This window comes from Lissotriton helveticus, chromosome 2_1 (genome assembly GCF_964261635.1).
Source record: "Lissotriton helveticus chromosome 2_1, aLisHel1.1, whole genome shotgun sequence".
Lineage (NCBI taxonomy): Eukaryota > Metazoa > Chordata > Amphibia > Caudata > Salamandridae > Lissotriton > Lissotriton helveticus.
Window position 1 is genome coordinate 980752267 of NC_136059.1, and position 20554 is coordinate 980772820.

The 20554-nt window shown below is 44.3% G+C and overlaps 1 protein-coding gene across 5 annotated transcripts in view; it reads right to left on the reverse strand.

Annotated features, from left to right (window-relative positions):
- The window catches only part of KANK1 (KN motif and ankyrin repeat domains 1), an 835542-nt gene that overhangs the window by 348887 nt on the left and 466101 nt on the right, over positions 1–20554 (reverse strand). The window contains exon 1 of one of the 5 annotated variants that reach the window (XM_078675729.1): positions 6579–6911. The exons of 3 other annotated variants lie outside the window; for them this stretch is intronic. The gene's annotated coding sequence lies outside the window, so the exon portion shown is untranslated. Of the gene's footprint in view, positions 1–5029; positions 5277–6578; positions 6912–20554 lie in introns of those variants that run through there. One more of the 5 variants, XM_078675730.1, reaches the window with a different exon arrangement.

Consider the following 20554-nt stretch of genomic DNA (forward strand, 5'->3'; position numbering starts at 1 on the left):
GTTGCTGGCAAGCTCCATTGGCTGATTTTGACGAAGGAACGCCTATTTTAGCTACTGGCACTAAGAAGCTTCTGCCCCACTTTTGGTTACAAATTGTCTGCATTATAAACAAGATATCCTATTTTTATGCAGATCCCCCTTGCATGGTTGTAAGTGGATGTTTAACATGAGGAAGTGGACAGACTGCTTAGAAAGAAACAGTGACTAGGAGGAAGAAATTAGGTTAATCAATAAGAGGGAGGTTGTCTAGAAAAAAGCACTTGGCAAAGCAACTATGCAGTGAAAAACAACTAAATAAAAAAACAGGGGCAGGATAGCAACGAATGAGAAGTTAAATACTAATAGGTGAAAGGAGAAACATTAATGAGTGAGAACTTTGTAAAAAAGCATTTGGTGATCCAAAAATATATATCCCTCTTCCCAAACAAAAATAGTATGTCTCGAATATGAGAGATACTCTGTTTTATTATTGCCCCTATTGCAAAACTGCAGCGGGACAAAAAGCACAGTCTTCGTACAATACATTAAAACCACTTACTAATCACATTAGGAGGACTGCATATTCACATCAAAACAGTTCACTGTGTTTACATATGAGCCACAAATCATAATATTAGAAGCATGGTAAGAATTTTCTTTAAACAACACTAACTTCTACTACGAAGGCATGTGTCACTGACAAGAAGTAATCAATGAGGGCATCAAAAGAACTACAATTTTACACTAAAACTGTCATAAATGGCAGTGATCAGGTTAAATAAAACTAGACGTCAAAGGCATCAATCTTAATTAAAACCTGACTGAAAGGCACTACAACCCCCAAGTCATTGTTCGACTCCCATGGTATTGGCAAAAAGACCTAAGATGCGGTAAGAAAACGGAGGGCTTATTGCGAAGTGTCAAATCAGTGTCGACAAATGATTAACTGTCAATTTACTATTGCACTGGACTCCAATGTATCCTCACATGCGGTAACAAATTAATTACGTTATTCCCAGCTTCATCACTGCTCTTTACTTTAGAGATCACAATGCATGATAGAGTAATCATGCATTGAAACACTATGTTCTATTGTTTGTAGAATTCCCACCTTACTTCGTGAGTTTAAGCCTGCCCCACAGAGTTTTCATTAAGTGAGTGCTCAGACATGACTTTTGCACACGGAGTTTGAATCCCAAATAAAGAAAAATGTGTGAAGGTCTCATTTGTGTCCATGTGACATTATTGAACATAAGTCTCTTTCATCAAGCAATTGTCCAGTAATGGGTATACATATGTGGCTATGTGCCATTGATGAGGTTCTACCACTGATAGAAATTTGGGGGCACATGCATCATTGTAAATGCCAGACGCAAAGGGGCAGATTCTGCGAATCTGCCTCTTTAAGACCTGTGTTTTTGCATTTGGGATGCATCAACCCAAGCACAAAAGTGCATTTTTCATAGTTCCATGCTGCGCGCACACACACACTCGCCCTTGAGGCATGTGTGCGTGCAACAAGTGATCACATGCAAATTTCAGGGGTGCATCAGGTTGGCCTTTTGGCCCCCTTGCACCCTTGAAATTGCATGCACAATTTGCGAGAACCTATTTGGTACTTGCAAATTGCACAAGCAATTCCCATTCATTCCTAGGCCCAAGGGAATGAATGGGAAGCTATTCCTCAATTGCGAATCGCAATTTAGGAATATGTAGGAATTGCTAATATTTTAGCGAAACCTACATGCATAGTCAATTGCGATTCCATAATTGCAATTCCTTAATAATCGCAATTATGGAATAGCAATTACCTACAATGATGCATGTGCCCATTGGTGACTACTTATAGTTTTGACGTAATACCAAAAAGCAAAACAAGCATTTACAATGCAATGGTCTCGGCATTGATAAAGTTAGAGCTATTGGCATTGCTCATGACATTATTTTTATTTATGGTTTTGTTTTTAAAACATATAAATGAATGGCATTGTCATTTACAATGCCAATAGCTCAATGTAATGTAAAAAGGGCCAATATCAAGAACATCATTGAACAAGTAAAAACATTCTTATATGAGCAACTGATGCACAAGTGCATAGTGGTTGGAGTCTTTAACACACGAGACATGGGCCAGTGTTAGGCAACCCAGGGCGACCATCAACAAACCTTATTACAAGCTTGCCTCAAAGAATTTGACCTGGAATAATCCAATTTAGAAAGGACCAAAGGGTGCAAATCAATTCACAATTTCAAAGACATATATCTTTTTAAGTAAAGACCTGCTAAAAAAACAAATAACCTGTAAGGTCCAGCAAACAAGTGTGTGACCACCTCCCCATTTCCATAGATATCAACATAGGAGCAATGACGCACAAGAATTACAAATTACAAATTAGCAGGCTGCTCTCTTGATTTAAACATGGGCCAGTTAACAAAAAGAATCAAATGGAGTCCAGCCAGCATGGATAAGTGCTCTTGTCAGAAAATGCCCCCGGAATCCCGCCGCACCGGAAGTCAGGCAAGGTCGCCTGTGACGGGGGCAGGGCCGCGTCCGGACCGGAAGAGGAGGCAGGCGGAGTCAATGCGTTTCGCGGCCCGGGGCTCCTGTGAGCGGTGGAGAGCCCCGGGGCCGCCAGCAGGAGGTTGCGCGCCGCGTGTTGAGAGCAGAGTCCCCCGAGATTGGCCAGGTAAGTTCCAAAGGGCTGGGGGGGCTTGGTGCACGTGTGTGTGTGTGTGTGTGTGTGTATGCTCGTGTGTGTATGTATGTGTACGACGGTTACGGTGGACGCCTCGGTGCACTTGTGTGTGTGCGCGTGTATGTGTGTGCGCGCGCGTGTGTATGTGTCTCTGTATGTATGTGCGTGCGTGTGCCCTTGTGTGTGTGTCTGTGTGTATGCGCATGCGTGTGTAGTGTTTTGAGCTTCCCAGGGAGACAGCGCCTGGCCACAGCGCGCGTTCGCGTGCGCGTGGCAGTTTCAAATCGCCTCCAAGGCGATGCGCGTGGCCAGGATTGTCTCCTGGGAAGCAGACACGGCCACAATAGGTTCTCGGCGAGAACGCGCTTCCGCGCGCTTAGCCGAGACCTAAAAAGAAGCTTGAAGATTTGATAACTAGCAAAAAACAAACATTATATTCTTGAATTCTGTTTCAGTGTGCAATGATTTAATGGCCCAAGAGCCAATTTCAAACAGTCACTACTGAGACTGAGAAAGCAGAAAAGAGTACACACTGTGAACTCTTTTGTGTGATGGGACATTGTTGTTTGAGCCATTGTGTCTGTTTGCTTCTTTCCTCCAATCATATTTATTGGTTTCAATATAACGGCTAACTTTACATCAATGGTGTATACCATGTGCATCAATATCATGTGCATCAATATCACATCCACGGTCATTCATATTCATACAGTTAAAGTTTTAGTTCCAGGTGTGTATGTCTTGGCTTTTCAGGAATTCTATACAGTAGAAGCATCACACGGCCTACCCACCCACCAGTTAGTCTATGCCCTGCCACCTTTGATGGAATTAACTCTGTATACCCCCATCAGGAATCACATGGTTATGGAAGAACTAAGGGGCAGTTACAGCATAAAAGTACCAATCCTACTGAGGTTGGCTATGCCTTTTATCACTGTTTTGCGGTGGTATGGTGCCACAAAGTTGTCAGGTCTTGACTAGAGCTAGGCTGATGCTGGTGTTTGTAGGCTGGAATACCAAAGTATTCCTGCCCTAGAAATCTGTGCTCAGAAGGGATAACCATTACAAATGAGTTTATTTTTTGCAGGCAGCGCATCAATGTTGTTGTTTCTGAATATTCTTCAAAACTTTCCAAGGTATCTCCAACACTTGATCAAATGTGTCATAGTTAGCCTCTATAAGGAAGACAGAAACTCTGTTGTCATTTATTTACTGGCCGTATCTGCCATATTTAGGGATGCCTTAATGCATGTGCTCTATATACATGCTTGCTCTCTCGCACTAGTGCAGGTCCCCTCTGCTGTATTCTTCAAGTAAATGTTCTAGCGAGTCTTCAAAACCACCTGATCGGAAAAGGCATCTCTGGTAATAAGTGCTGTGGAATTTGTGATATGCCATGTCTGCACCAGACAAGAATTCTTCCTCACAGTTCCAGCTTATTTCGTTTTTTGCTATGGAGAGTGCTCCTGCAGTGACATTGGGGCTTACAGATCTGTTTCAAGTTATAACGCCTATAGTTTAAAGACATGACGTGAACTAACGTAAGAGAGAAGGCTCATGGGGCTGAATATTATTTCTGCTTGAATCTGGGGACTATTGATCTTGCTGCAGCCAGTGTGGAAGCTCCTACATTATAAAGGCCCTCAGCACTGGCTTTTCTTGTTATTGGACCCAATTCTATTTCATGTTGGATATTACTTTTTACAACTAATCTATTACTCACTATGAGATTGCTGCCATAATGTGTGGCAGCACTACATGGCACCAAAGGGACAAGTGGATTTTGTTACAGGACAAGTAGATTTATGAAGCAACCTGCCCCATGGACAAGCAGATATTTTAATAAATTCCACACCCCTGAAGCTATTAATTGCTCATCTTATCTTTCAGAATGGCTTTCAATATACAGCATGTTGAGTGTAGTGTAGCCCACTGATTTCAATATCAGTTCATGAGTACATATGGCGCGACGAGGCTCAGCAGACATGGTGTACTGGTTGCCCCTACACAATATGCGTACACCTGGATGCTGTGCTTTGTAGCCATCGCTGCAACCCCAGTATGCATACTTTTGAAATGTATTCCGTGTACCTCTTCATACTGTACAGTGCAGTCATGTCGCTATTTAATAAAAGTGCTCTAGTGAAATAAGTCAACTGTGGTCATATGTAAAACAGAATCACAACACGGGGTTTTGGAAATACACAAACCTCTCCCATCAGGCCGCCTCTTTTTCAGTGCATTGATAAATTTAAAAAATACAAAGCGAATAGCTGTGGGAAACAAAAAGCAGCGTGCGAACAGTATAATTTGCCACCCTTCCAAATAATCAGTGCTCACCCCCTCCCACTAACCTTTCTTTCCCTGTCAGATTGCGGTGTGACGTCCTTTGTTATTGTAGCTCCACCTCACTCCCATTCTCCCTGCATATCTCACGCCGCACCCAAGCACCGACATGTTTATCTGAGGGTTCTGGTGGGGCACCGTGCCCTTGGCACGAGAGCAAGGCGTAACTACACACGAAGCACGTTCCTGCTGTCACCTTGTCTGTAATCAGCATGCTTTGCCTTGAAAGTAAGAACAACAACACTTTAACCTCACGAGTTTCTATAGTTCTTCTCGGTCGCTGGATTTTACCCTCGTAACAGGGTAGTTACTTGATGACGTCTGCCCTCGTGACACCACGTACTACGCAGCGTCACAGCCGCGTTGCACGGTAGTTGATGATGACGTCTGCCAGGAGAACCGCGAGGCGCTCGAGAGCAAGACGCACTCGCGCTTTACTTTAGTTGTGATTTTCCTGCAAACGCGCCTGCGGATTACACGAACTGGAGATTACTCCCCCAAAAAAGCTTTTTAATAGCTCTAAAATTATTTTTTTCATGACTTGGTAAGGCCGGTGTTATAAACTCAAAGTAGACACGAAAACAGCACTCGCGGCACAAGACCCAAACTGAAGCAAACATTCTTGATAACTCAATCACTGGACCGACCTCCCTTCGTCTGTGGTTCAGCAGTCAAGAATCCAATGAACCCCAAACAGATCAAGAGTTCTGGCTGTTCAGCCAACTGCCGCTTGAGTGATTCGACGGAAGGCCGCTCTGCAAGGAACCGCCTCGGCCATAATGAACTGTCAGTGCTGTGATGGGACGGCCGACGCTGCAATCGATGCTGCCATGCATCTTCCACTGCCATAACTGCACAGTGGCATGAACAGGGACATTTGTTTGCGGGTTTATATTGCGCGAACTCGAACCAAAGGTATTGGAGCACTTTACATAAGCACCAGTTGCATTATACAAATACTTTTTTATGCACCTGGAGAATCAATGATTTGCCCAGAATCACAGGAAGTTGAGCCAATGCAGATACTTGAACCCAGTTCCACAGTCGGCAGCTGTGGTCGTTACGCCACATCCTATCCCAATGCGGACATGGACAGAAAGCTGCGGTACAAATGGGAAGACCATTCCTGTTGTGGCATTATAACTGCGGCAATAATACTACTATAAACGCATTGCCGCTTCTGAAATGGAAACTCTCCTAAAGGCAACTTACTTTTTGCGGTAGCACCAACAGCTACGCTAAACTTAAGTAAAACAAAAAAACACGACAACTCTGCCTTTTGTCTGCCCCATGAAAAAATAGATTTGCATCCTCTGTTCTTTTAACTATCGTGGCACACATACAGCGTACCTGGAAATGAGGCCAAGTAATCTATCACACCGATTATCGACTTCTAAAGGGTTTCAACTGATGAAAACAAACATGCAACTACAGCCGCATAGCGTTTAGTAGCAGAGCTTAACAAACAGAAGAAAACACAGATAATATGAACGTGTTTAACTAACTTTGCAGCTAGCAAATGTTTCCACGATGGATGCAAGATCGTTAGCACCTTACCTGCCCGCAAAAACTGTATTACTTCTCAGGATGAAAGACTTCTTCAGCAAAAGCGTCTTCCTCGTTAGAGTTTTTTTCTGCATGCCAGCTCACAAGCACACACAGACAGCTCCAAGCCGATGAACACCGGCACCTGGAAAGCAACGTGCGAGCAGTACACCTCTCCTCGAAGCCTTCTTCGGCGAAGTCTGTGTTTCTAGCAGCCCCCGGAGGCAGGGCTCTTAGGCAGGGATGCAGAGCGTGCTGCGAACACCGCCACCTCCCGCGGTCTACTCTGGCATCGCCGTGCTCGCAGTGCCACGGCCTCTCACTCAAACATTTCAGCTATTTCCAAGCACAGACTGCGCCGCGGAGGCCTTTTTTCCTGCTGGTGATTCATCTTACTGTAGGAAAACGCGCTGTACTACACGTCACTTGAATACTTCCCTAAAAAGGCTTTTCCACTATTAAAGGCGCACGCACACCCATGAAACCAACTACAGGGCAGCTTGCCTTCAACTCCCAGTTTCACTCAATAGTCCGCTCCCCTGCCATTCCCCGGTTGCAAATTGTATGTCTGAGCAGTCAGAGTTCACGCAAACCACCAGGCATAGCTCCCACTTCGAGAAAGAAGCACTGCGTCCAGAATGGAGGCTTCCGCGACCTCAGGGTTGACAAATCCATAAAGTGCCTAGAAGAAGATGGAGTGTAGGGTCACAACCGGGAGACCCAGGTAGGAGGGATGTTGAGAAATCACATATGGTACATACCCTGCTTTCCTGCAAGTGGCAAAACTGCAGTTCACATTTTATCAAAATAATGAACATTTAAGTATCCAACGCCACATTAGCAACAATGCCTGCTTCATTTATTCCAATAGCATCGTTTGCAGTGTAGCAAACACCAAAGGTACCCACCCTCCTGACAGCCAGAGGTGCTCAAAGTGTGAACCTTGCAAGTCACTACTCCCAACTCCCATTTAGCTGAGTGCAATGCATTATTAATCATCCTTGCATTGTCTTCTACTCCAATTAAAATACATTTGAATCCATGCACTGTCTCTTATAAAATATTAATAATGAACAGAGACTGTATGTACTGCAAACAGACATTTTGCTAACTGACTTGGGGGCAAGTGGGGGTTGACACAAAGCACAACTGTGGAGCAAAACGCTGTTCGATTCTTCTAGAAATTAGCATTTATGCCTACTTCCTGTGAAGTCTTGCTTTTGAAATTAACGGTCAGAAATTGGGTTATTGATTTGGGAGGAGGCACCCCTACCAACTCAACAAACTCACTCTGGTTAGATCAAAACACCGTTCTGAGACAATCTGCTCAGCACCTGCAAGCTAGGGCACAAGCGTCAGGCACTTCACAGAGAAACGAATGCTAAGTTCAAGCAGTACCAACAATTTTAAAGTAAATAATACAACACAATGAATACCCAAACCAATTTAGAAAAATAGAAAAACATACATGATCAGAATAGGTTAAGGGGGACAGGACATGACGATTTTAAAAGTTTTACGGCAAGAAGTGTCTGACAATATCAAACACTTTGGAAAGACATCAGTTCAAAGTGGACCTAGACCAAGGCCTAAATTCAGGCTGACCATGATGGAGCAGACGTCACATACACTGTGCGGGTTGTCCCAGTAAAAGTTTTTTACTCTGGGGCGTGTCCAAGATGGTGGCAGAGTAGGACGCCCGTCTTGGAGCTCCGCCGTTTTTTTAGGGCCAGCATCAACATCGCCCCCTGACCCAGTAGCAGCTGTCATTCACCCGCAGGATACCAGCGGGACCACGTTGAAGTGCCCAGCAGTGATGAGAGTTGACGGAGACCTGGCCAGCTGGTACGGAGCAGTCTGGTGGCGTGCGGATGCCTTTGGCTCAGGCAAGCCAGGACGTCGCCTGCTCCTGTTGCCCTGGTGCCCGGACACTGGTTGAACAGCGGTTGTCTGGCCGCCCCTCACGATAGACATTGAACCGGCATTGGTGGCGGCGAGTGACTCTCTCCGGGGCCGGCCGGAGAGCAGCGGTGCCAGCAGCATGCTGTGCAACACGTGTGGGAGCGTGAAGGCAACAGTGTTTGGGCCAGGAGGCCGGGTGCAGCCGTCTCACCTCCCCTATGTTTCTCCTCCGACTGCAGCTGGATCTCAGAGACCCGGGCCCATAGCGCACGGGGCGGACTGTGCGGCGCAGCACCATCGGTACTTGTGCCCTGCTCGCCCCGGGGGGCTTTGACGAGGGCCGATGTCTGTGGCGCACTGCGGTCCACATCTAGGGGTCCAGCCCGTCCTACCTCAGCAAGCAGCAGAGCCCCTCCGCAGGGGTAGCTCTGGGTCTTGGGAGTGTGTCTCGCCCCTCCCTCCCCCCCCCCTTTATCGTCCGGCAGGCCCGGGAACATTGGGGGTGTGGTGAGATAGGGCCTGGAGGTCTGCACCAGTCCCCTCCTGGATCAAAAGGCCAGATTCGGAGGCGAGGGCGCTGGATTGCGGCTTTCTGCACCCACTAGTGGTGGACTGCCCGCCCCGATACACTCTGCTCTTTAACTGGGCCTTGATCCTGGGCACCATCCTGCCTCCTCATAGCCAGATGCAGGCCTGGCACTAAGGGTTTGCTGGACAAAGCAGGGCTAACTGACATTTGGCACCACCCACATCCCACGGAAGCAGACCACACATTTTTCTCAGCAGCTCACCAAACATACACATGCATTGGTTACTTCCTCACAACCTCAGGGATAATGAGGTACACAATAGCCGCAGACATAGGCGTAGCCAATCTTTCTGACCACTCCATCATTAATCTGTGCTTCCGTCCTAGTGCGCAGTCGACAACACCTCGTCGCTGGCACCTTAATACAAAACTTCTCACATACAACAAAGTATGAGCGACCACCCTAGGAGCATCGACTTCCTTCCTGGAGTTCAACGATACTCCAGAGACTGACATAGCCACATTGTGGGAGACGTTAAAGGTGGTCCTTCGGGGCCACTTTGTTTGAATTGCGACAGGATATAACAGGGAGAGGCAGGATAAGCGTCGCCGCCTAGAAGGCACATGCACAGTGGGGACTGTGGCGGTCCTCCGCCAACTGACAGCTATCTGAAAACATTTGACGCCATACAGATGAGAAGGGCAGAGTACGCTTTACTACGACTGTGCCAGAAATACTATGCTGGGGGCAATAAGGTGGGACGTATGCTAGCACACCGCCTCCGGGCACAGGTCATGGAACGGTGGTTATCTAAAATATAAGGGGCAGATGGCTCCATCTGCAAAACAGACGACGGCATTGCGAATGCCTTTGGAGCATTTTATAGGACTCTTTACACCGCGGAATCCTTACAGGGTGAGGACATGGCGACATACCTGGCCCAAGTATACCTCCCAGATGTAGGGGCGCCCGTGTACACTACCCTGGAAAAGGACATCACTATACATGAGGTGCTCACCGCTATACCTTAGCTGCAATGACACAGAGCGCCAGGCTCCGACTGCTATAGAGGGGAATTTTACAAAACTTTTACCTCCCATCTGGCCCGATTCTCACGCATGTATTCAACTCCATTTATAAACGAGGAGCACTGCCACACTCAATGCGACTGACTTCCATCACAGTGCTTCCCAAGCAAGGCAAAGACCCCGAAAGTTGCACCTCCTACTACCCGACCTCCCTGTTAAACGTGGATGCGAATATTTTCACTAGTGTACTGGCACATTGGTTGGCACCCTAGATGCAAGGTCTGGTCGACCCCACCCAGGCCAGGTTCACCCTGGAGTGAGGATGCAGCGACAACACAAAGAGGCATTGTGACTTATTGGACAAAACGCAGCGCTCCCGGATCCCAGCACTTGTTCTGTTTATCGATGCAGGGAAAGCCTTCGATCACGTGCACTGGCCGTATCTATATCGGGTGATGGAGCATGTGGGACTTGGGCCACGCTTCCACAGCAGGGTGCAATCTTGTTACACAGCCCCCCAGGCTAGTATTTGTGTCAATGGTGTGCAGTCGCCCACTTTCCCAATAGGGCAAGGGACCAGACCGGGCTATTTCTTGTCTCCTATCCTCTTTGAGCTCTACGTGGAGATGCTGGTGGAAAGAATAAGGGCCAATGCGAAGGTGACAGGGATCCAGATAGAAGGGAGGGAGCACAAGATCATGACCCCCGTGGATCCATCTAACTCTCTGGAGGCCGCCTTGACAGAGCTATCTGAGTTTGGGAGAGCGTCAAGCTTCAAAATCAACCCACAGAAATCTTTGATCCTGGACCTGACCCTCCAGGAGCCTGAAAGAACCAGTCTTCGCAACCAATTTCCGTTTCAGTGGGCAGAGGATGGGGTCCTATACCTAGGTCTACAGATGTTTCCCACACTCCTTGTCACCATGGAGCATAATTACGGGCACCTACTCACCATGACCAGATCGGACCTCACTAAGTGGAAGTCACAGGGCCTTTCATGGTTAGGATGGATGACTTACACAGGTAGCGATGGCACTTTACTATTTTTTAGCAGTGGTAAAGTGCACAGAGTCCTAAAGACAGCAAAAACACGAAGAGTTGAAAAATCTGGAGTGACCATGCTGAAAAGGCAACTTTGATGCAACACTACAACCATGACCAGCAAATGCATACATAAGTGCACAATAAGGTGAATGGGTTGTCTCGCGAGCTTTGGTGCATGAAACAGACTACATCGAAGCTGTAAAAGTGGGGATAGATTAGTTTAGGTTCATGATGTATACACTTAAAATGTACACAGCCCACTATCAGGTACACATTTTCTCAATTTATTGCCCAGTCAGGGCCCATTGGCGCTGCTGTGGTTATGGATACTGAAGCTTTCTATATTACTGAAATAAAAAAGAAAAGCTGGTTCTCCCATGCACTAGTAGGACTGAGTTTGCGTACCTGGGTATCGGAAGTCAGCTTCCCAACAGACTTCTGGGAGAGGTGAGGTATCAAAGCTTGTTGGTTTGCCTATCTACATACCATACAGACATTATCATTCACCTACAAGACTGGAAGATGATCTATGGAATAAATAATGCATGAACTAAGACATGCTATTAACAAGTGAATATGAGAAACTCTTTACATACACTGCATTCTGAAAACGATTAGTAAGAATATCTGACGATTCTTAATCTAACCCCTATTTTAAACACTGCCCCTTCCCAAAATCAGTCCCTTACCAGAGTTTATTCAAAGTTAAATGTATTCAAGTCATAATCCAAAATTCAAGTCATGACCCAATCTCAAATATAATTCTAACCCAGCCCCTCAAAACACCCAACATGCCAATCCTCACCCTAAAACATTTAAGGATTTTGTTTTTTAATTAACCGATTTATTAACCGATTTTCTTCATGATTACCCAAACTAAAAAAAACGGAGAATGCGCATTTCTTAATTTGTTTCCCCCATAATGCTTTCAATTGTAATAAGGCCTGTGGAAAAATCTGAGCAACCTGAAAGCTGTGGAAGACCATGGACATCCCTGGAAGTGAAGAGCCTCTTTTTACCTTCAGCCGCCTAGCCAACCGTATACAGGAGGAGTGAGGCACTCGCCTTCTGAGCCTTACTTGATTAGTCAGAATAAAAGTTTGTGTACACAAAATACATTTTTTACATTCACTAAGCACGGTTTTTCACTGAATACTGGTCAATGCAGAAGAATATTAATACAATTTTTGACACGCATCAGAAGAACCCAGAGAATTTTATGCAATGAAATGGAACTTATGGAACATCTGCAGCACCCAAACTAGCCAGAGATTTCTTAATCTCTAAAATATCTGCCCGAACACTACCATCAGCTTTATCCAAGGTCGTGGGGCCCTCCCCACTACAAAAACAGACGCTGGATGACTCCCACTAAAAACGCAACAATGTGAGAAGCTGGGATGAGTATCTGGTAACATTGCAGCTAGAATCTAACAGAGAGACATGTTCTCTACCCTGAAGCTTTTTGTTGTTTGTCCATTAACTCTACAACGATGGTCCACGCAACTATCTGACCTTATGGACACTTTATCAGATGAACCCTTAGACCGAATCTAGCTGGTGAACCTTTGGTGCCAGAAAACAGTTCACATATCACTCATTCGACTGAGCCTAACCAACCACAATTTTCCAGCTTTGGACACTTACAATACAGCATACCTTTGACCCCGGTACAGTTTAACTGTCACTTATTTTTCAAAAACAACATTTGTTGTGTTTCTTTTCTTTTCTAGTCATGTGGGTTGTGTTCCCCAAAAGTCCACTGCATTTGTTTCCAGTGTTTCTCAATGTCCTATTTTTACATGATTTTTCATCATTGCTCTTTCTATTTTATGTTGTAAAACGATTACATAGTTTTCATTTTATAAAGCTGGTTTGAAGCTTGCAAACATTCTTTTAACTGTAATGTTTCTTTTGATGCTGGCAACGCAAGACCTATTATACCAGATTAAGTTTTCCGTTAAGGCCACGGTTAAAAGAGATGCGACAGGCTTATTTCAAGAAGTCTTTGGTGTGCTTGGATAAGACCTGTATAGCTGAGGTGATGTGCCCATTGCAATATTTTGCAATGAAGAACATGGCAACTTTCCCTTCACGTACTTCTTGTGGACTTTCACAACCGCCCTGAGGAGTTCCTAGTGGGTTAAGTAGAGTTGGCTAATGGATTTCTACTAATCACTTTTTTAGTGATCTCCGTAACCTTCTTCAGCAACAATGATCACTTACCCAATCACTGTGATGAAAGAAAGGTCATTTAGTGTATTTACCATTTGTGCCATTCGATTTGATAACTGGAGATCACAGCTTGAAATTATATTGCAACATCAAAATCACTACTCACGTGTGGCATTCCCAAACCCATTAGTCAACTCCCTTTTATTATTTTGCTTATCACGTTTCTTGCCAATGAAATAAATCAACGTGTATCCTCACCTTGAGTTCATCCGAGCTCCATATTTACATGCAAACGAATGCTATGAAACTATCACATGTTGCAACCAACCGGTCTGTTTTGCTTCTTACACGTGTAGTTTTCAGGAATCCATCATCCAGTTCTTTTATGAATTTGCCATGCCCGCAGAAGTGCTGGTGATTGCTAGGGCACATCTGTGTGCACAGACATCTGGAATCTGGGCCCTTGCTCTTTGCAACAAATTCTGTGGATACTATATAAGTTAATTGGGACATTCACACGGTGTAGAACATTGGTTCACTCGACTAACACTGATTCTATTGTTTCTCACTTGAACCCTACTCTTTCTGAACTCAGCTGACCTTCACCATTCTTCTTGCATTAAGTGGCAATGCACCTACACCTACTTTTGCACTAGGATGATGTTTGGAATGAGGTTTGCTTGGATAGTACGGAGGTCCCACGAGGGGGTTCTGAACAACCCTCTCATAAATACCTTAACACCTGAATGAGAAAAGACTGATTGTGTGTTTGGTTGTCTTTTGGACTTTGATCAGTAGGGCAGATTTTGTCAGCCACAGCAGCTAAGCAAGTATTCTCCGGCCAAGAGGCAGTCTGTCTAGCATTAGAGGAGAGTCAGGTTGAGGGATCAGTTTTCACTGATCAAGAGGTAAAAATATGCTTTGAAAGATGTTGGCATATCCACTGACATTGTGCCAGGTCAATATTGGCAACACTAGGATCAACATGCAGATCTCTTTAATTTTGGAAGCAGCTATAGACAGGGCAGTGGAAGGGAAAGCAGAATACATAAATAAGAGAAATCAGTCACTCTCGCACCCCAAGATGCCACCTTATATTGGCACCAAATAGGCACTTTAAGTCCTGCAGGGGTGGAAAGAGATACTGTATAGGGGTTCCTAACAGACTAAAGATTAGGATTCGTTGCTCATCATACAGTTACCACTTGTGACAGGACACTTAGGTCCTGTTCAAGGAGTTTGCGTGGTCGCTGCAGAGTTCTGATTACAACATCCTCCCAATTTTCGAAGCTCTGGCACCACTGTGCATGTGAAGTTCCTCTGGAAACTTCACATGCAAAATTGGCACTGTAGAATGAGCAAGAAGTGAAATGACATCCGGGAAGGCCAGATGTTTCCGTTTTGTAAGTCTGTTCTGATAATCTGATAGTCTGATAATTGCTGATTTTGAAAAACTGTGTTCAACTATAAAAACTCTTCTGTCAGTCTCACTACCTAGGGAAGACAAAGAACCTAGGTGGTTTGACTCAGCCTGTTCACTTGCGAATAAAGAATTAAGAAGGGCACTAAACCTAGATGTAAAATGACCATCCAAATAGCCAGGAAACAGTATAAAACCAAAATAGCGGACAGAAAGGCTACCCTACCATCTGAACAATGGGAATCACTAGTGACCAGCGCAAATTTGGGGGGCAGCGGACCCTTCTGGTCCGCGGTCAGGAAAACAAGGGAAATGGGCAAGAAGCTTACAATGACTAGCTGTAATATAACCAGCAGTGCTTGGGAGACCCATTTCTCAAACATTTATGCTGTACCGCCTGAGGAAATGTCGACCCCAATCGCTGGACAATTGCAATTGCGCGGTCTACAGATTGAGGCCCACGAAGTAAAAATAGCTATAAACGAGAGCCTTGGAAACAAGGCGCCCGACCCTGATGGTCTGCCCATTGAAATTATTAAACATAATTTGGATTTATGGGTTCCAATCCTCCTAAATGTCTTTAATAGTTTACCGAGAAAACAACACTGGGTGTGGGCTTCCCACAGTAAGGCCAAGCCTCATGCAAATAACTAGACAACTGGAAAGCCAATACTGTGACTTCTACTCAACTGAATTAAACTGACCTGCGCGCAAAGAATTAAACTTAGTGCGGGGAAGTGAAACAAATCACAGATTTAATCTCTTTTATTTCGAGGATTTTTTTGAAGGAATAGGTTGGTTGAAATTTTACCAAAAACTTGTACAAATACTACACAATACAGAGGACAATATTCATAAAAATGACATTTTGCTTAAAACAAACAATGAAACCACAACAATTAGTGAAAGTGCAATCCCGCGGACAATACAGAGATGGCCGGCGCTGCATACTAAAGCTTCAACCCTGTGATTTAATTCCCACCCAAGGAGCGTGAGACAAGGGTCCCCCTCGAAGGAAGCAGTCGATCAAAACCTTACAACTTCAACCCTGTGATTTAATTTCCACCCGAGGAGCGTGAGACAAGGGTCCCCCTCGAAGGAAGCAGTCGATCAAAACCTCACAAAAAACATCCGGCCATATTACCCCCGTCCACCTTCTGGTCATCGTCCGGTTGGTGCATGTGGAGCTCTCGTGCAAGTTCTGAGGTCCTGATGAGAACCCCACCTAATAGTTAAGGGTTCGAAACGCGTAGACCATTCTTCCGCACCATAAGAACAAATTATTTGTTGTGTTATTTTTGCAAAAAGAAACTGATTAACAGTTGCGAAAAGCTAGTTTCTATGGTGTTTTTCCATTGTTTGTATTTTTCCTACAATCTGTTTATGACATTTCATTTATATAGTGAGTCTGGTATGTATGAGGTGTATGAGAGAGTGAGTTATGTATGCATATGTTGATCAACTTAGTATGAAAGATTGCACTTTCACTAATTGTTGTGGTTTCATTGTTTGTTTTAAGCAAAATGTCATTTTTATGAATATTGTCCTCTGTATTGTGTAGTATTTGTACAAGTTTTTGGTAAAATTTCAACCAACCTATTCCTTCAAAAAATCCTCGAAATAAAAGAGATTAAATCTGTGATTTGTTTCACTTCCCCGCACTAAGTTTAATTCTTTGCGCGCAGGTCAGTTTAATTCAGTTGAGTAGAAGTCACAGTATTGGCTTTCCAGTTGTCTAGTTATTTAATAGTTTACCAACAGCAGCCATGCCCGTTACCTGGGCAACTAGTAATATCGTCCCAATCTTCAAAAAGGGAGATAGGTCGGAACCGGCTAACTATCGTCCGATCTCCCTTCTGGACAACACTATAAAAATCCTGGGACGAGTAATTTATAACAGAGTACTTGAATGGACTGAAGACATACATTTACTGGACCCATGCCAGATGGGATTCCGGAGCGGGGTGGGGACAGTGGAGCAATGCTTAAATCTCAAATTAATAAATCGATAAGTGCCCGATCGTCCCCCACCTACCTTGCTTTTATGGATCTTTCATCCGCTTTCGATCTGGTGAATAGATCCAAACTCTGGACAATCCTACTGAACTATGGGCTAGATGAGGCTCTTGTTGGCTTCCTGGCCTATCTCCATACTGACTCGAAAGCTCGAGTCAGAATTGGGTTGGGCGGTGAAGTCTCTGGAGCAATTGACATTGGTAGGGGGGTGAGACAGGGGTGCGATTTAGCACCCCTGCTGTTTATCATTTATATTAATGGTCTATCTACCAGCCTAAGGAAAGTCACCAGAGATGTCCCAACAATTTTAGGGAAACCGCTACCAGCACTTTTATACGCAGATGATGCGGTGCTTATGGCCCGCACACCTAATGCCCTCCGCCTTCTTGTCCAGAGTTTTGTTCATTTTATGGAGGGATTGGATCTGCGGGTAAATTTTAAAAAATCCTTCATAATGTCTTGTGGCCCAGGGAAAAGGAAGCTCAACACTATACAGATAGGTACAGATAAACTTGAATCTGTGCCCACATTTCCCTATTTAGGAGTGGTTTTCGCTGCAAACGGCTCGTGGAGTGGGCATTTGGCCCATGCCACGAGCAAGTTCTCGAAAGCCACCAATTCCATATTGAGCTTGCCCCGCCCGAAGAAAATAGGTGCCACTAGAGCTATTTAAAAATTTTTTAAACTACAGTGTCTACCCGTTGCCTCTTACGGAGCGGAGGTCTGGGGATTTGGAGGTAGCTCATGCATTCAACGGGAAGAAAGCCGCTTTTGCAGGAAAATACTGGGCGCTCCAATCTCATCCTCTGATTATATCTGCCACAGTGAATTAAATCTCCTGTATGTTAGTGATTTTATTAGAGCAAGACCAGCACTGTTTTGGATAAGAGTCTGGAGAAATTATTCAGCCATCCTCACACAAAATATTATAAAAGACTGTTTAAATTGTGATCATGGTATGGCGATTCCTTGGCTCTCGGGAGTTTTTAAAACATTGTGTGCCGTGGACAGAGGCAATTTATTCTCAGACCCAACCAGGATCGAGTCCAAGGATAAAGTTGAGGTCAGAAATGCACTGTATGCACTTTATAATTCCGAAAGGATGGAAAGAGAATCATCAAAATCAACTGTCGCAAAATACTTGGGAAATGAATTGTGTAGGCATCCACTCCCGCCTCATCTCTCCCTACCCATGAATAGCTGGGAGAGATCACTATTGTTTCGTTTAAGGGCGGGTTCAGTAAAATTTTTGTTGTCTTTTCCCTTGGGTTATTGTCATAGTTCTGACTATAAACCTTGCCCGTGCGATGGTGTCAGCTTACAGGATGATTTGCATTTCCTATTCTTTTGCAAATTTTATGTAAGATATATTAAATGGTTTTTGACTCCGTATTTTAAGAAATATAGACCACTGACACTTAAGGAGTCCTATAGAATGCTGGTTTCGCTGGATTCAGATGAACTAATTTTCCGTACCAGTACTTATCTGAGACTGATAACAAGTGCGCAAAACGATGGAAAATCCCTGAATTTAGCCTCAAAATTGTATAATCGTATTGTACTTTTATTACTTTTATTATTATTATGAAATCTTTTGAACTAATGTATAATACAAATGAATTGTTTTTTAATCACTGTACTTTTATGAATTTTATGAAATTCGAATAAAGGTCTTTTGAACTTGAAAGTCTGTTCTCATAAAGTACTTTGCTACATGATCTTTTTGCAGATCTTGTAGTCGTGGAATTACAGTGATTGAGATGGTTGTACATTGAGGGACAAACACAACTTCTTCAAGATGTTGACTGCTTTAGTCTGATCTTTTGCTGGCCATCTAAATTGATGAAGCTTGCAGGAGCAAGTTGACCAACTGGAGGAATAACATTTTTCCTGAATGTCAGAGGTGGGCCACCTCTGGAAATATGTGGCCCTTTGCTTAAAGCCAAACAGAAATACTCAATTGATAATGTTGGCTGTTCACCACAATGCAGACGTAGTGACAGTGGTACAGAGAAATTGGAACATGTCAACAGGCACGCTTATGGTAATTAAACCTGGCATAGTCGCTCTATTCCAAGAAAGCCAAAATATACCATAGGTCTACCATCCTGACTGTGTGTTTGCACAGACAACAGTTCAATCTGTGGTGGCCTAAAATAGGATGCCACCCACTGAATTTCTTCTTGTGAGGAAGCATCTTACGGAAAAAAGGTCCATCCCTGGAACCTTCTCTATCTTCCCATTTAGTAACATGACCAAAATAATCATTACTGTAGAGCTTGAGCATATCTGTAGCTCTCCTTCAAGATAGCAACAGTGCCACTTTACTAATAATTCAAATTAATGGTAAAAGAAACCCATGTCTTCTACCCATTGATTGGAGGTAATGTTGTGACATATGGGGAAGTCCTTTGCAATCCTACCTCTCAGTGGCGGGTTGGAGGTGGAGGAAAAATGCCTTGAGGTGCTGTGCTCTTCAGTTGTATTTTTGCTGCATGGTTTAAACTGCACCTTTTCCTATGATAAGCCTAGTGCCTGGTATTGCGGCTGACATTTTTAGGAGCCTTGATGAAAGGAAGGTTATTAATGCGGATGAAAATGATGGCACTGAGTTAAGGCCCTGCTTGATTACGACAATCAGGGGGTAGCCTCTTAGTTCTGACCCAAGTGATTTTGCTTTGTTTGTATAAACCTGAAAAGCCTCATTAATATGCTTCCAAAACAGACTTTTTATCAAAAAACAGGTTTATGGTCAACCCTTGGACTGTATAAAAGCAGGATCCATGTGGCCACCAAAGTCTGCACAGAATGGATGCATAAGCGATTTGTATAAAGACAGCATTGCCTACGGCCATTGACATAGCTATTACTGGTGAGCATCCTTGTTCTCCTTAAAGGATCATTTCAGCTGCTGCACATTAGTCCTTGAGTATCGTTTCAATGAACATGGCATTGCTGTACCAGGGGGGTTTGGACTTCAAACCTTATTGCAAGTCTCTGTGCCGCCTCACTGCTTACTATGCTACCATTCCAGAGGTAAGGTACATACCGGCTATGGAAAGCCAGGGAGAGAGAAGGATTCCCCTTCCATGGTGATGAGAAGTTGAAAACACTGCCTCACTTGTGTGAATGAGACAATGCTTGTATGCAAGTGGACAGTTTGAATACTCTCGAGAGTGAGAGAGACGAGATGCATGTAGGCCTTGACCCTCCAGTAAACAACGGCTCACCCAGATGATCAAGGTCTCCATGTAAATTCAGATTATGGGGAATGAGTAAACCAATACAAGGGAATGTGTTCCAGACTATTGTGCATGTGTTGTTCTTTTGGAGAGAAAGTCCTTGATTTCTGTATAAGGTTTTCTGGAGCCCCGCACAAAGTATAATAAGCAAAGTGATGACAGTATTTCCCTGGACGATACCAACATACTGGCTAGAAAGAAACTCACATATGCTGCTCGACTAGGAAAGGGGGCACAGATGTTGCAAAAAGAGGAAATGTTGGCTAAATATGGCATGAAAAAATCGGTAGAAAGAGGGTCCAAGGGAATGTTTAAAGACCAAGCACAGATACGTCCCCCAAAAGAAGACAAAGTGAAAAGAACAAAGAGTAACTGTGGGTCTGAATCAACTGCATGTCAATCCGTGTCTGACAACTAACTCAGTACTAAATATAACTAAACATTATGAAAAGTGATTTAAGCACGACAGGATACTACCAAGCTATGAAAGTACCCATCAGTTATCGTCCGGTACCGCCCTTGTCATCATCTGGGCCGTGAATTGAATACCAAAATGGCGCAGCCATACCGTAAGGTACCTCCCCGAGACGGCCCAGAGGGACGCCCGGAGTACCGACGGATAGGTAAGTTT